The 10,451-nt window shown below is 42.5% G+C and overlaps 1 protein-coding gene across 1 annotated transcript in view; it reads right to left on the bottom strand.

Annotated features, from left to right (window-relative positions):
• The window catches only part of LOC129685586 (type-1 angiotensin II receptor), a 40,490-nt gene extending 30,641 nt beyond the window's left edge, over positions 1-9,849 (bottom strand). The window contains exons 1-2 of the mRNA XM_055619103.1: positions 9,700-9,849; positions 1,155-1,229 (exon numbers count right to left, since the gene is read on the bottom strand). The gene's annotated coding sequence lies outside the window, so the exon portion shown is untranslated. The remainder of the gene's footprint in view (positions 1-1,154; positions 1,230-9,699) is intronic.
• Between the last annotated feature and the right edge of the window lie 602 nt (positions 9,850-10,451).

The following is a 10,451-nucleotide window of genomic DNA, read 5'->3' as shown; positions in this document are numbered from 1 at the left end:
AAAGAAAGAAAGAAAGAAAGAAAGAAAGAAAGAAAGAAAGAAAGAAAAAGGCTGGGGTTGTGATTCAACAGTGCATCATCTATAAGAGCGTGGGTTCAATCCCAAGTGTTGGGGAAAGTTATGTATTATCTTCCTATCTTCCAGACTGGAAGAATTATTTGATATAATCCGTTGCACTTGTTTCAAAAGCTGATTTTTTTAAATTAATTTCACAACATGCATTGCCCAGACTCATAAGCTTACCTACACACACACACAACAAACCAAACTAAACTCCAAAGATATGCAGTGACAACTCTGTGAAACGTGACTACTTTTATCTTCAAGATTAAAGTAGGCCTAAATAGTTCCCTCACACCACCACCCTGGGGTAAGGTTGTGCTACATGCCGTGAAAAAAAAAAAAAGAAAGACCCAGCTAGCAACCAAAGAGCTTCTGCTGCAGCCAAATGGAATCACAGTGCTTTCCGGATGGCACACACAGCTTTTTAAATCTCTAAATCGAATGGGAACGCTGCAGGCTTCTTCCCTGAAGTTCTCTTTCTCTACTAGTTTGGGTAAACAAAGGGATCCCCTTCGTGAAAAAGATCAGGTCCGCTCCAGAAAACAGTCTCGGACCACTGTGTTACTCTCCAAGGGACGAGTGTCCTAACCCTGTGACTCCATGTCTCTCAGGCTTATCTCGGGGACTTTCAGGACCTCCCTCTCTGTCTAATATTACCTTCACGTTGTCATTAGAGTAGGGGAGAGGTCTGCAAGGGGAGACTCTGAAAGTGAGCAGCTCTAACTTTAAGGTTTTTGGTTCTTTAGACCCCTGTGAGTGAAAGCATACCCAACCCGATGGCTGATGAGACCACGTCATGTCCTAGCTGGTCTTTCACCCCTTGCACAACAAGAACGCAGCACAGGGCAACCAGCACAGGCCATGGGGCCCTTTGCCAAAGGTTTGCAGATCTCCCACGTGGTTTCCCATCAGTCTGCTAATGAACTGTAACTATGGTAACGCTTACGCTTAAAGTTGTAGAAAACACATTCATAAGTCGTGTACCAAGAAAATAGAGTAAAACCGGAATTTCACTCTTACCTGCTTATGCCACCATTGACTATTAGGGAAAATGACTGACAGATACAATGCTGTATGTATGAGACCCTTACCTGGTGACGACTTTCCAGAGGGCTGCAGTGACTTATCCGGATAAAATGTCAGCCATTTTATACCGTATGTTAAGTCTGGAAGAGAAAGAATATTCAAGTGATTCGCAAAGGCGGTCAGATTTTTATTTTTTAATTGAGTAATTGCTAATACTTTATATTAAGACTACTTGAGGAGAAAATGAAGCTACCTGTTCCACACCGAGAACATATTTTCCCTAGTGTGGAGTTAGGCTGTCTCGGATCCTAGGTGCTTCCTGAAGATGGTCAGCATCCTTGTAGGTGTCTCACAGACAATTCAGCAAGGGGGCTGGACTGCTGAAATAGACCCTGAAGGCACGCTGTTCCGTGCAAACCACTACAGATTGGGTTTTTACTTATGAATCTGCAGTTAAACTTCGCTAAATATTCCCTTTTTAATATGAGGCTTATACAGCCGGTACTATATGGCATTTTGAAAATTCCTTTAGAGAAGACTTTTTTCCACTTATCTTTTTCATGTAAGTAAGACCTGCATGTTATATAAACACTGCTACTTGATAAGGTGAACCTCTTCCTCTAATTGTCTCCGGTTCACTTCCCAGAGACATGTTTTTTTGTTTATCCCTCTAGAACTCAAAGTGTGTGTGCGCACACACACAAGTACACAATTGTGTAGGTTTATTTTTTCTCTACTAAGATGTTTCTCTCCTTGTTGCTGTCATGAATCTGTTGGTTTTATTTAGTATCACAGCGACAAAGAATGTCCTCTGTCAGCACTCATAAAACAGCGTTATTTGTTGATAATTTATTTAGCCAGCCTTCTCTTGGGGCCTTAAATTTCTTTTCTCCAACTTCCCTTTCAGCTACAACAAAAAGTTTCAATGCTCATATTCATACATAGACGCTTTATACTTACATGACCATGATCAATAGCACAAGTCCAAAGTAGAATTCTTGAACTAAACTGTTTGCATGTTCATTAACGTTTTGATGGATATTAATAAAATACCACTTATAAAGTTAGCAATAAAAGTCTGATGCCAAAAATTTAGGTTTTTGTAAGATCTTGTTTGTGTGGTTTTTGGATTGGCATTTCAGTACCTATGGATGAAATGGAGTTTCTCAACTTCTAATGCTTTACAAGAGCTTTTCTGCTCTTATTTGACTTAGCAATTTCTTTTGCTTATTTTTTCAATTGGGAAATTCATAGTTTCTCACATTAAAGAGTGCGTATTGTTTATAGAAGCTGGTATTTTGCATGTAATGTGTGGCAACTGTACATTTTGCAGGTTTACAGTTTATCTCTGGAATTTGTTTATTGTTCTTCTTATTATCTAGTTATTCTGGGGGGTTTTGTTTGTTTGTTTGTTTGTTTGTTTGTTTTGTAGCTAGATTCATCCATTGTGTCGATTGTGGATCTGGAAGATTTTAAAAAGCTTACTTTATGCTGCAGAGTTTCAGAAAAGGACTGCATACAGGGGACACAGAAAACCCAATATGGAGATCATCTTGACTGTAGTATCATAACAGAAGGGTTTTGGCACTATCTTCATTATCAAAAGACCTTTTCGTAAGAAGATTTTTCCATTAAAATACTAAGATGATGTAAAAAGCTATGGGCTTTTTTCCCTAAGACTACACTTTAGGAAGAAAATTAGGAAATCTCCGTTTTACAGTGCCATTCTTCAGGGCATTAACCATGGTGGGCTAAGGAAAGATGTTCAGAGTGAATTACGAAAAAAGTGAAGGAAGTCCAAGGCAGGACTTGGAATATTAAGCTAACAGAGACCTGCTGAAGAAAACTTAGACTACAGACACAAAAAGAAAGAAAGACTCTTCAGTGAGTTACCTTCTAAAGCTTTTTAGGCCGGTTGTATATGTTTCTGGATCTTTTGTTGTTGTCCTTTACAAATTTTCAGGCATTAATAAAAATGAAGGGAATGATTTTACTCACAGGCCAGTGAGTACAAAACTAAATTATTTTCGTTAGAATGCCAAGAACCAAAACCCAGCTTTAACAGTATTTTGACAAGAATCTACAAAGCCTGTGTACACAGAATGATGCTTGTGGCTTATGCTTTATACGCTGCTTATGAATACGTTGTCATCAACTGTTATTAAAATATAAGATTAAATATACTTCTTTATCATATTGCTTCAAGTTGTGGCTGCTTAGTTGTGTTGGCAAACCTCTTCTCCCCTCGGGTCTAGTTTCAACAAGTTTTTAAGAAATCAATACGTAGGAAGCACTTCAGATTCTCTTCCGTCGCAAATAAAGAGACAGCACTGAACTGTGTGCAGTGAGTGAATGGCTGGGAAGCATCGTGGTACAGTGTGTCTTATTCATGGTACAATGTGTGACATCATCTGAACCGAAAGACGGTTATTAAACCCAGCTTAGCAGAACATTCTCATTCAAGAAGAATGACACATAGATTTAGAATCACGAATGTCATTGAGCTGAACACCACGAAATATTTGAGTCAAAGAGTAGAGAAAAGTTCGATGATAAAATTGTAAGCATACGGAGGAAGTTCTTGTGAGATGTTTTAATCTGTTTGGAAGAAAAAAAGAAAACAACCGCGTGGTAAGTAGTCTCACTCACAAGCCAGGCTTTGTAAAGCTGGGGAGGGTGGTCACAGAGGGCCCATCAGGTGTTAGCACTGAGAAACTCTGCCTGCTGCGTGTTTCACATACTCCATGTGCTGCTACCTCCCCTGCTCCTGCTACACGGTATGCTGGTCTCTCTGAGTTGTGTTTTGCCCCCAGCCTTTCCCGTAGGTGTTAAATTCTGTATTGATAAAGCTGCCAGGTAGAATTTATCACTAAGAAAACTGTGACAACTGTCTTGATGGCAGGACATAATTCTCAGACACGCGCCCAGCGAGTGTCTTCTCAGCTCAGTCTCTTCGCCAACATCAGTGATCCTCTGCCGAAACAAAAAGCATTTGGTTGGCTCTGTCTAACAAATGTCAGACATCTGCATACATTGGGAGGAATCCTTCGGGAACTAAGATGGGTAGAGTGTCACTGGCTTAGAAGAAGTCACCGCTTGCTCAGAGCTGGGCCACTCTATATCTAGATCTATGGCAGTGTTTATAAACCATACGTTAGGTAAGTAAGAGCCTATGCTGAAAGCTGAAAGTAAGGTGTGATTTGAGTTGGCATCTAGACATGAACTTCCAGACCCAGTTCCTGGGAAAGAGCCGTACATGATAGGCAAAGACTCTGCCAACCAAGTTATACTCCCAGCACCTTCTACCCCAAAGGTAATGTTTAAAAGCCCATCACCTAGCCAGGAATGGTGGCACATGCCTGTAATCCCAGCATTCAGGGAGGCAGAGGCAGAGGCAGGTGAATCTCTGTGAGTTTGAGGTCAGCCTGGTCTACAAAGCAAGTCCAGGACACCCACGGCTACACAGAGAAACCTGTCTAAAAAAAAAAAAAAAAAGCCCATCACTTTTAAAAAACCACCTTTGTATTTTTAAAACTGTTCTTGAACTCCTGATTCAATGGGGACTCCTGCCTCAGTTTCCCAAGCAGTTATGACCATAGACTGTGTCCAGCCCCACTTTTAGAAAGTTTGGTTGGGAAACAAGCATTACCCAGGTTCCTCTCCTCGCACATACCCATTAAACGGTAAACTGACATACAGTTCTTGCAACTGATAGCTGAAATTTCTAGATTTCTTATTGGCGTACGTCAAGTTGACTATTATGAATAAAATATAATCATTCTAAATGGTCTTCTTCCTATAGAGTAATAGGCCTGGATTTAAAGTTATAACTTTAAATAAATTCTTAAGCCATTAACTTTCATCAGATAGTGGGTTGCCTAGCATAGGACAGACAATGTGGCAACAAACAAGACTTTGGGGTGCTGTTTACCTAATCGGGAGGAGGGAGGGAACCACAGGGGGGGATACAAAGTGAATAAAGTGTAATTAATAAAGAATTTAAAAAAATCTTAAGTGTCAGCTACCACACTTGGATTATCTCTTTATCTCCATTATTTCTTAATATTCCAACCGATAACATGAAGATCCAGTAGAGACCATGCCATAGAGTTTTATGAAGATTAAAAAGAGGACACTCACAAAATGAACACTCTGTGGTATGTGGTATATCGTGAATAAATTTTACCTTGATTGAAACGTTACTCTATGGCAGGGATGGGGGTGGGGGGAGTTCACTGTGTTACCCTGGCTGTCCTAGAACTGGCTCTGTAGACCAGGCTGGCCTGGAAAGCAGAGATCCACCTGCCTCTGCCTCTGCCTCCCGAGTGCTGGGACTAAAGGTGAGCACCACCGCCCCCCATTAGAAAACACTGTCTTATACAAAGGCCAAGAAAATAACATCTAAGGTAATCGTTTTAAGCAAAGCATGGGGGGGGGGGTACCACAATGCTTTTCTGTCTTTAATGTGTTTGAATCACACAGTTGTCTCGTGAAAACGCAGACTCTTATTCAAGGAGTTTGGGGGTTGACATTTCCATAAATTCTCAGCTGATTCCCAGAAGGCTATGGACTATGATAGCATCTGATGTGACTAGATGGTTGATTCTGCTTTGAAATGTGGAAGACAGAAGCTTGACCTGCCTCGACGCATTAAAAACCACTGATTTGAGATGTCAGCCTTTCATTGTCCGACTAATTTTTCGTCCTCTTTACATTTTCCTTGCCAATATTTCTTGAGGTTGAGAATGATATTAATGTCTATGTCCCAATGAGATCAACGTTAAGCCTTTTTCTTGTGTATAATGAATGGGATGAAACACTAAGTGGATTGAAAAGGTAATTCCACTGTCACGCTTTTCCTCTGGCATGAGGGATCTGCACAGAGTTTAGCAAGAGGTTATGAGGGTACACAGAGTTCTCGGGAGGAGCAAAAGGAGCTACCATTTTGGAGGAGTGCAGAAATGGAATGGGGCACCCAAACTGGACATCCATCCTATCTGAACACTAGGGCAGGAGAAAGAGTGGTTTTTAAATACCTTCTCTTTCTCAATATGTGCTTAGCCTGTCCAATAACTCTGCAGGGCAAAGACCATTTTCATGTATTGGCATGTCCTCAGAGGCTGAGTGTCACTCTGCTCCATACAGTTGCCTTGGCAAGAACCTGCTGCTGCTGACACAGATCTCTCAGACAATTCTTTATTTCCCAAAGGAGAGTATGATCTTTGATTCGTATAAAATGAGCAAACGTCTAAGCAGCTCAGAGAGTTAGTTAGCTCAGAGAGTTAGTTACAAACAGGCACATGTGTGTGTTTCCAGTGTTCTTGTCCTGTAGTTAACTGAGACAAACGGTTAAATTCAGTGACCTAACAGCTATTATCTCTCGGTGAAGATCAAGGTGTCTTCTGTGTCTACAAAACGAGTAAGAAATCAGTTCATCTAAACCAAAGGACCATTTCTCATGGGATTTAAAATTTGGAACACATCCAGAACTAGGAAAGACGTGCTGCCATAGAAGCAGCAAGGTCTCATTACTCACTTGATTCCCAAAGTTTTAAATAACATAAATGTAATCGAACATAAGAGCATCAAAACTCTTGAAAACAGTCTTGGGCCTGGAAGTTATAACAGGAGCTAGCAGATTCTAGACACATGTTTCTACTTAAGACCTTTAGGAAGCACCTATTGAGGAACCAAGAAAAAACAAAAAGTACTTCTAAATTGACCTCTAAGACTAAAGTAGAACAAAGCAATCACCCGGTATTTGAACCATATACCAAACTCTTTTAAAAAAAATTTTTTTGAAGCACAATTTCATCTTCATGTTCAAAGTAAAATTTTTCTTTTCTGAATATCTGCTATGAAAAGAATTAAAAATCAGCAAACAGTTCATGGTAATACAGCTGTCCACAACAAATGTGTATATTTGTCATTTCTAGGAATGATCTAAATATATACTTTGTTTTGTATTCCCATCTGTCAGATTCACTGTTGGGGCAATAACTCTAATGAATCTTCTGGCACATTTACACCACTTTAGATTTCTTCTCTAGGACGGAAACACTATGTTTTAGAGCCTTTAATGGTTTAACCGTAGCCACTTGCCAGATCATTTGGATATTACCTTCTGCCACTTAGGTAATACTGGTTAAAAGTAACTGTAGCTATGAAATCATTAAAAAGTTGATTTTTAGAACCTAAAAATCAGAGGAAGGACCGGGCATGGGGATAAATAAAAAGCTGAAGGACGACAGTCTGTGCTGGGCAGCCAAAACATGCAAATGGGACAGAAATTCCATCTCTGTCACTATAACAGATTTGAAAGCAGAAAATAGCAGCTCTCACTATCTGCTGGAAAGGACATTGTAAAAGCACAGAGAAGGCACACATCTACCATCCAAACTGTGCTTCAGACTCCTTTCTGCCTAAGTCCTTCACTTGGATTTGGAGTTAAGTGTAAAATTAAACTTTCCTTGGCACAATCAAAGCTAGATGTTACTGCTAATTTGTAACACAGTATCCACACAGTCATAAGTAGCAGCAGTCAAAGGCAGCAAAGACATGCTCTGAATTAACAGGAACACCTCTTCTTCTAAACTAGACAGGAGACAATGAAAATCAAGAAAGCTGAAAGGTTCATAATGTGTCCTTCTTATATTGACCCAATTAAGACAGAAGACAGACTGGAGCTCAGTCTGCCTGCCTCAGACACTGTGATGGACACACGTTGAAAGCCTCCAGATGACAGGTCTTCCACTAGGAGAGACCCCACTCTTTTCTAAGCTGGTGGATGCTGGTTCAGTTCATGCCAAGAAAGAGCAGAACCAGAAAATCAAGGCCTTAAGGAGGGGGAAACAAACCACGATCAACAGCAAAACCGTGAACAAACAAACAAACCAGGAAGAGAAGGGGATCTCGGAAAATCCAATCAATTTAAAGACCTTGCAACTTGAGGCCACTCCCTAAAGCTCAAGCATTATATTTTATGCGATTATAGGAATCGTCACCTATGATTTCAGGATGGACCCATGGAACTATCATTAAGAAACATTTGTCCTGAGAAGACAAAAGGCAAGTTGGGCAGTTTTGAGGACTCTAAGCACGGGCTAATAAGGTTACCATTTTAGACTTCTATTCTGTCAGCAACAACCAAGAAGCAGAAAGAATGGACGGTTTTAATGACTGGAAGAGACCTTCTGGGCAGGGACCTGAGCCACAGAATTGTTAGACAAGCAAAAACACTCTTGATATCATGCAGTGACTTCAGTGGGAGGACAAGGAGGGTCCATGAGCATTAGCGGGAAACTGATCCTGGATGGGGAAGTGGCTGTCCAAGTGGGACCTTGATGGTTCCGAATCACCTCAGGAGACAAGCAAACAGGACAGGAGGTGTTTTGTTTGTTTGTGGTTAAACCAAGAAGATGAAATGCTAAAGCAAGCCTCTTGGGGTCTTTGGGGTTCTCTCTCTCTCTCTCTCTTTCTCTCTCTCTCTCTCTCTCTCTCTCTCTCAATAAAAAAAAAATTGCTATGTGCAATAATCCAGGACTCCGTGGTGGCAACTATCAAGAAAATCATTTTGGGAATGAAGTACCTTGAAAAAGGAGATAAATACTAAAGAGAAAGGCTGTAAGGTTGCTTGATTCCTCTCTGTTGCTCTCTCTTCCTGGAATGACACAGGAAATTAATGCTGCCAACTTCCAAATGGGACCTCAGGGCACGCAGACTGCCCAAATGTCTCCCGGGAGTTGGTGGTGGGTCTTCATGTTTAATGAGTTCATTGGCAGACAAGGGGCACCAGTAGCCCATTCCCCTATGCTTGGCCAAAGACAAAGGGACAGGTCAAGCCTTGGGTAGGGTTGCCTTAAATTTTCTGGATACCACTGCAGTCTGGGGTTGCTGAGGCACTGGACTAAACGTTTATGAGGAACGTGAAATGGAGCAGAGGAGTGGACAGCCCTGCGGTTGGCTCAGTGCTGAAAGGAGACCACTGAAATCCTGAGGGAACCTCAGGCCAAGTCTGCCTGCCCAGGGAGAGTTACCTGCTTCTCCCTACCTCAGTCTGAGGAATCAAAGAGCAGCTGGAAACATCTGCCGCGATGGAGTTTGGCCCACCTACTTTCTGTGTCTGATGCCAATGACCCACTAACCAAGGTTTTCGGGGAGAGCGTGCAGCGGGGAAGGCAAGTGCGGGGTCACTGGCAAACAAAAAGGGGAGGTTGGGGACAGTAACTTAAGCTCAAAGTATAACAACTTCAAATGGTCACATAGGCCACGGTTAAATTCGGGTCACAGTTAAACTACAACCGTTACTTAAAGGCACGGAGGAAAGTTGGCTTGCTTGCCTCCCGCAGGTTTCTCGCGGGTACTCGAAAGAGTTTGATCAAAACAGTACGACTCCTTTGGACCACGCTGCAAACCAGCGCGGTTTCCTTCCACCTGATCTGGAGGAAGGCAGCCAACTCCAGTCTGTCCTCTGGCCGGGGAATGAGCTCGCTTCCCTGGATCCCCCCGGGTCTTCTTTGCCCAGGACTCCGGATTCATTAGCGGTGACAAGAAACCGACCCCTCCCGCCCTCGATCACCACGCTGGCGGGACGCCTGGGTTGGGACTCACCCGGGGAGAGCGGCAGAGCTGGGAGAGCCGCTGCGCTGGGACCGGCCTCGGCCACTCCGGCGACCCGTGGAACAGGACTCACGCCCCGCGTCCTCTCCCGCCACCCAGCATCACCCAGTCCCTCTCAGCCGCCTGGCGATCAGCAGTGAGTCACCTCCTTATTTATAGACTAGGGGGCGTCACCGCTCCACAGGTTCCAACCCCGAGGCTTGGCTTTGCACTCCTCCCCCGCCCCGCCCCGCCCCGCCCCGAGACCCTCGGGCCAACCCTCTCCTCGAAGGCATCTTTCTCGCTGCCAGTCACCCGGTGTCACCTCCCAGATCCACGCTCGGCTGGTCCTGAAGTGTCAGAGTGTTAAATGTGCCTGAAGTGTTGAGGATGGAGGGAAGGGAAGTCGGGGTAAGGCCGCATGAATTGACTCCAAGAAAAATGCTCCACTTAGAAAGGAAAAAACAAAACAAAAAAACTTTTAAGGATGAATTAGGGAACTCCCTTGTCTTTGCTGTGACTAACTCGAAAATTGACGCCTTTGTTGTGAATCACAGATGGCATGGATTAATTTCAGAATTGTAAAACAAAAGAGCTGGTTATTAGTTCCTCCTAGTTTACATGTGGCTCGACAACATTTATTTAAAAAATAAAAAACGGACTGCCAAAAAAACAAAACAGCCCAAAGATATTTGAGAACAAAATGAACTCAGTCCTGAAAGAAAGAAAGAAAGAAAGAAAGAAAGAAAGAAAGAAAGAAAGAA

Source organism: Psammomys obesus, unplaced genomic scaffold, assembly GCF_907164565.1.
Source record: "Psammomys obesus unplaced genomic scaffold, mPsaObe1.curated_primary_1811, whole genome shotgun sequence".
Classification (NCBI taxonomy): Eukaryota; Metazoa; Chordata; class Mammalia; order Rodentia; family Muridae; genus Psammomys; species Psammomys obesus.
The sequence above is the reverse complement of the archived record's forward strand: the minus strand, read 5'-3'. Positions and strand labels throughout refer to the sequence as shown.